At 40.0% G+C, this 6,155-nt stretch overlaps 1 pseudogene; it reads right to left on the reverse strand.

Moving 5' to 3' along the window:
* Positions 1–339: 339 nt before the first annotated feature.
* Positions 340–923, reverse strand: LOC112608330 (annotated as a pseudogene).
* Between the last annotated feature and the right edge of the window lie 5,232 nt (positions 924–6,155).

Consider the following 6,155-nt stretch of genomic DNA (forward strand, 5'->3'; position numbering starts at 1 on the left):
ATATGAATTTAATAAAACAAAATGCAAACTTAATATGAAAAAGTGAATGTTTTATAAATTTTAATACAATGTGAAGATGAACATATAAAATATATAAATATCATAAATACAAGGCATGCAAAGAAAGAAGGAAGATAAATAAATAGCATCAGGGCAGTTATCTCTGAGTTACGGATGCCCCAGGAGCTGAACGTTTTTGACATACACTTACTTTATGCTATTAATGAAGTATTTGCTAAAACTAATTGAATAATTTCTGATAAAACAGAAACGAGCTTTTTGAATATCCAAAGTCACATGTACAAGTGTGATATAGCAGATTAGTCAATGAGAATCATTTCAGGATGAGCCCAGTTCTTCATCCTTACTTCTCAATCTTTTTTGCAAACTTGTGGATGAAAAGGATCTCATGATTTCCACTCTGACAACTTCCTGGGCACAATCATTATTTATTCTCTTTCAGGTAGAAATGGATTCCCAGAAATACCTCCTCAAGGCCAGTGTAGAGCCCTCAATCACTCCCACCCCCAGCTTCTCCCTCTTCCATCTCCTGCACCAAGCAGGTCTCCAGGTGTTCCAGCTGCTGATGAAGTGCAGTGTGGAGTTGGTCCAGGAAGGTCATGTTCCATGCAGCAGAGGAGCGCTCCGTGTAAGAAGCTGAAGACCTGCTGCAGCACATCATAGAGGAAAGACATAGCCTGGGCCTTCTGCAACTGGCTGACTTCCACCATCTCCTGGGGGAATCTGAAGTCACTTCTGTCCTTCAGACACAAGAAAGGAGAAATTCTCCTCATTCAGTCCAGAAGCATCAAGGTGTTTCTGCCTAGCAGACCACGGTTCTGAGGCAGATTACATCCTAGAGATCCAAAAGAGCCATAGCCGCACACCTCTAGGGCCACCAGTAGAGGGAAGAGGAGGGTCATTGGGAAATCAGGATGCTTTTGGCCTGGCTGAACTGAGATCTGGATGAACCTTGGATCCTAGGTTCCATGAAGACATTCTATCTATGCATGGCTTTAATGGAGCACAAATGGTTTTCATTTTTCTGAGCATTTCTCTAAATTTTTAATTCCACTTATTGTTTTCATTTACATGTCTTCTGTATCAGCATCCACAACCTTTTGGCCACCAGTTTGGTGGAAGACAATTTTTCCACGAAAAACGGGGTTGGGGAGAGAACATTTTTAGAGGCATTAGATTCTCATTAGGAGACCACAACCTAGATCCCTCGCATCTGCACTTCACAATAGGGTTCCCACTCTTTTGAGAATCTAATGCCACTGCTGATCTTACAGGAGGTGGAGCTCAGGCGTTAATGCTTGTTGGTTGGCCTGCTTGCTTCTTGCTGTGCAGCACTGTTCCTACCAGGCCAGGACCAGTACCCCAGTCCATGGATGGGGGTTGAAAACCTTGTTCTATATGACCTAAAAGGAGGTCATCACTCAACACTCTTGATTTTTGCAATAGATGTTCAATATTCCCAGTAAACTTAAGATATTATCAATCCAAATGGATATTGGTTGATCAAATGAGAAACATCTTTGTGCTAATGTTAGAAGTATATACTTTTAGCCCCGATCCTAGCCTCCAATTTTACCCGCCATTTTGCATAGGAAATCAGGATCCCTGGGCCCTATGGGTTTCTGTATTCAGTTAGGGAATTACCTATCTCTGGAAATTAAACACTTTAAGACTATCTTTGTTTGATATTTGATTCACAGCAGATGTTGACGGTTATTAGTGAAAGAACTTCGCCGGTGCTTCCCTTCTTCTAGAATATATTCATTCAGGTTCATGTGGTTGTGCTTCCCTGGGGGCTCAAGCTTAGATCAATGAACATTGCCTTTTTTGCATTATTTTCTTATTGGAGAAATATAGCACTCCTCACACTGTGCTAATACCCCTAAAAGGAATTCTGTGGTTTTTTTTAAGGTGCATATGGGTGTGGAAATTTTAATCTTAAAATAATGTTATTTCCTCAGCAGTGAGGACTCACAAGGTATTTATCACATCAAGTCATTCCCTAAGTGCAGGCTTACCACATCCTGATGACTTTAGAACTCCTTTCCCAAGGAGGTTCTTGCTTCTTTTTTGCCAAAACAATAAATCCTTTGTGACCTTTGTCCTTGCTCCTAGAATATTTGGGTGAAGGAGTATTTGCTCTCAGTGGTGACCTCCTCTTCTTCTGACCCATGCCCTAGGTATCAAAACTCTCAACAGCCCTAGAACGCTGATAGCAAAGGTTTGTTTTGTCCAAGTAGGTAAAAGGAATTATCCAATTGTAATCATTTTATCCTCAGTAGTTCAATAATTTTACTTCACCAAGTACAGCTTTTATTCTTCAACTCTTGCTATCTTTAATTCTTTTAAACTATTGAACAGTTTTTATGCTGGAAACTTCTGAGCTATGCACAGGAGACTCAAAGATGCTGCTGCCTCTCTTTAGAGGCTCATATTACAGAAACTGGTGACCCTGAGTTGTTCACCAGTTCAGTGTGATCTGTTGACGTTCCTTACATCTCTGTCTACATGAAACTTTGACGGTGCAGGGCAGTGAGCCCCATGCTATCATGTTAAACAGTCATAGTCATCTTTCCTTTACTGATTTATGATTCTTCATTTTAAATTTAAAGGTCAACAACAAGTGAATTTTTAGAACTCCTTTTTGACGTAGTGGTTTACTGGGCAAAGTTTGCCTTGCTGCTACCACATTACATTCTAATTCATGATGAAGTAACACAAACAAAGGGAAGTAAAAGAAAGGCAAAAGAGCTCCACTGGTTTTCTCTATAATTTCCAAATTTTGTGTTTTTCTTGTTTCTCATTTCAACTTTTGTAGAAAGTACTACTTGACAATTGTTTGTAGGCAGAAAGAAAACACAAGCAATTCTGATTGTCATGAAAGTGAAATAAGGAGAGTGACTTTCCCCTTACTAACTGCAAAGTGTAAGTTAGCAAAATTCAATGCAGCAAAAATTGGGGACTAGAGAGTTTTCAAAGATCAGCTACTTGACTTTCTTTCACTTAATCCACATGCGATCAACTCTGGAGAGAAGGAAGAAGTCACACCAACCAACTCCCAAAAGATTGACAACCAGGCTGCAATTGCTAGAACAGCAACAAATCTCTCTGGCAGGATATTAGACATTAAGCTTGTCTGAAGACTCTACCTAGTTAATAAATCCACCCAGGCAATGATAAGATAGTCTTGAGAAACCTGGAACTAATAGAAAGAGAATCAGATGATCCCAAAAGTTTCTATTTTAGTCTGGATGATGATATTAATAATAATACTAATATTAAAAATGATAATACCAACATTTATTACATGCCTAATAGGAAACATCCACTGTTTTAAGATTTTCTTTTTTGAGACAGGGTCTTACTCTGTCATCTAGGCTGCAGTGCAGTAGTATGATCACGGATAACTGCAACCTGACCTCCTGGGCTCAAGCAGTCCTTTTACCTCAGCCTCTTGAGTAACTGGGACCACAGGCATGCACGACCATGCTTGGCTAATTTTTCAAATTTTTTGTAGAGACAGGGTTTCAACACATGCCCAGGCTGGTCTGGTGCTCCTGGGCTCAAGCGATCATCCTGCCTCAGTGTTCCAAAGTGCTGGGATTACAGGCATCAGCCACCATGCCAGGCTGTTTTAAGATATTTTAAAAACACTAACTCTGTCTTCTTAATAACACTATTTGGATGACACCCCTTTATACAACTGTTTGGAGAGAAATATAAATCGGGAGGGGTGAACTATTCTGACCACACCAATCATGCAAGGTCAAAACTTTAGGGAGAATCAATGTAATGGCTTTTCTGGAAGGGTCCTTTAAAGGAAGTGGGGGATAGATACGAATGTAGAAAGTAAAGAAGAGGGCATCAAATCAGTAGAGCAGGGACAGTGAGATGACTTAGGATTCTGAGATCCTTTTGAATGTCAAACGGTTGCTATCTATTGCTTTACAGAGCAACAGGGGGTGTAGTATAAATGAATTGAACTGACTGCCTTTAAGTTCAATGGAAAAGTAGATGAAATATATTCCTTTTTTAAATTTTTTATTTATTTATTTATTTTTTGAGAAAGAGTCTCACTTTGTCACCCAGGCTGGAGTGCAGTGGCACAATCTCAGCTAACTGCAACCTCCACCTCCTGGGTTCAACGTTCAAGTGATTCTTATGCCGCATCCTCTGGAGTAGCTGGGACTATCAGTGCACACCACTATGCCCAACTGATTTTTGTATTTTTAGTAGAGACAGGGTTTCAGTATGTTGGCCAGGCTGGTCTTGAACCCCTGGCCCTAAGTGATCCACCTGCCTCAGCCTCCCAAAGTGCTAGGATTACAGGTGTGAGCCTCCGCGCCCGGCCAACAAAATATCTTTTAAGTAGTAAAAGGAAGTAGATTTGTCTGCCAATTAAAAAAATAAATCATAACATTTAATTAGTGATTTCTTCAAACGTATACGAAAACAACTCTATTAACCCATCAACTGCAAACTCCTAGAAGCCAATTTATTTCTTACTCTTGAGTTTTCTTGTGTATTTAAGAATAAAGAGAAAACAACTAATAATTTCTGAAACAGCCCAGCCATACGGACTGTGACTTTCTCCTCCTTCAGGACTCATAGGTCAGCCTGCTGCTCTTATTGCCAAGGAGAAGGATATTTCTCATCCCTAGCCCATTCAGGACTTCATCTTGTGTACTGATAGTGTCCACTGAAGAATCTCTTCCCTTCTTTCTCTTTTGGTCCATTGGTTGAGTTGTGAGTGCTGAAAAGATCATTCATATGACCAAGATTGTGATGCTTAGATGTTTATCCCCACCAAACATGTAAACTGTAGAAATCTAGGTTGTTTCCACTAAACATCTAAACTGTATAGCATCTAAGCAGCCTGAGGCTTTCACCAGATGCCCAGTCTTCCAGCCAGCAGCATTGTGAGCCAAATAAACGGGTTTTTTTTCTTTATAAATTACTCAGCCTCAGATATTCCTTGATAGTGTAACTGAACCCAGGTTCAGCTGCTCATCTCTTGGAAACCAAACTCAAGGGAAGAAAGTTGCTGAAGGGGAAAGCAGGTTCATTAGGAAAGCCAGCAAACTGAGAAGATGGTAGACTAGTATCTTCAAATACCATCTTAAGACAGTACAAATTTCAGGCTCTTTTTATGTTACGGCAGGTGAACGAGGAAGGGGTCAGGATGAAGAGGTGACCATCAACAGCAGACATCTGGGCACCAGCACAGGTCCAAGGAATTTGAAAAATTCTTTGTTCTTAGTCAGGTCACAACGCTTCTATGAATCTTTAAGGTAACATAGTTAGTTGTTTACATCCTTCTCCTTTAATCCCAGAGTTAGTTTTAAAAACTACATGATTGCTGTTTTGGCACATTATCTCAGTGCTCTAAAATTATCCTAATCTACGTGCAGGAATGAGTATAGGCCCCATAAGCAAAATGGAGTTAGTTATGTTAAGTATTTTGCTGTTTCACTGCTACAATTGCAACATAAAATGAATGCTTTAAAAAGGGTTGCTTGCCAAGGAAGGTCTGGCTTTAACTACAGACTCAGCCATATTGCTTAGTATGGTTGTCTTTGGCTGTGTATGGTTGTCTATGGTTGGCATTACAATAAATGATATTTTCCAGTCATAGTACTAGAAGGTTATATCAAAAAATAAATGTTTACAAAGTGAAAATTGTAAGGAACACTTCTTACAACCAAGCAGTTCCAAAACAAAGAGGAACAAATATGATGGGCTCGCTGAGCACTTTCATACATTGTTGTGCATCTGTATAAGTGTCATATGCTTTGTGAATTTTGTTTTGCAATCATTTGTACTCATTCATTCATTTATTCATTTTTGCAATCCACTTATTCCGTTTCAGGGTCAAGGGGGGCAGGAACCTGTCCTCACAGATCAGGTGTAAGGTGGAAACCCCCACTGGACAGGAAGCTATTTAATCACAGGGCACATTCAAATGCGCACGCACGCACACACACACACACACACACACACACACAAAGACTGGAGAAATTTAGAAAATCAATTAACTTAACATGCACATATTTGGGATGCAGGAGGAAACTGAAATACCTGGAGAAAACTCATGCAGGCATGGGGAGAACGTGCAAACTCCACACAGAAAAGGC

Source organism: Theropithecus gelada, chromosome 15 (genome assembly GCF_003255815.1).
Source record: "Theropithecus gelada isolate Dixy chromosome 15, Tgel_1.0, whole genome shotgun sequence".
Classification (NCBI taxonomy): Eukaryota; Metazoa; Chordata; class Mammalia; order Primates; family Cercopithecidae; genus Theropithecus; species Theropithecus gelada.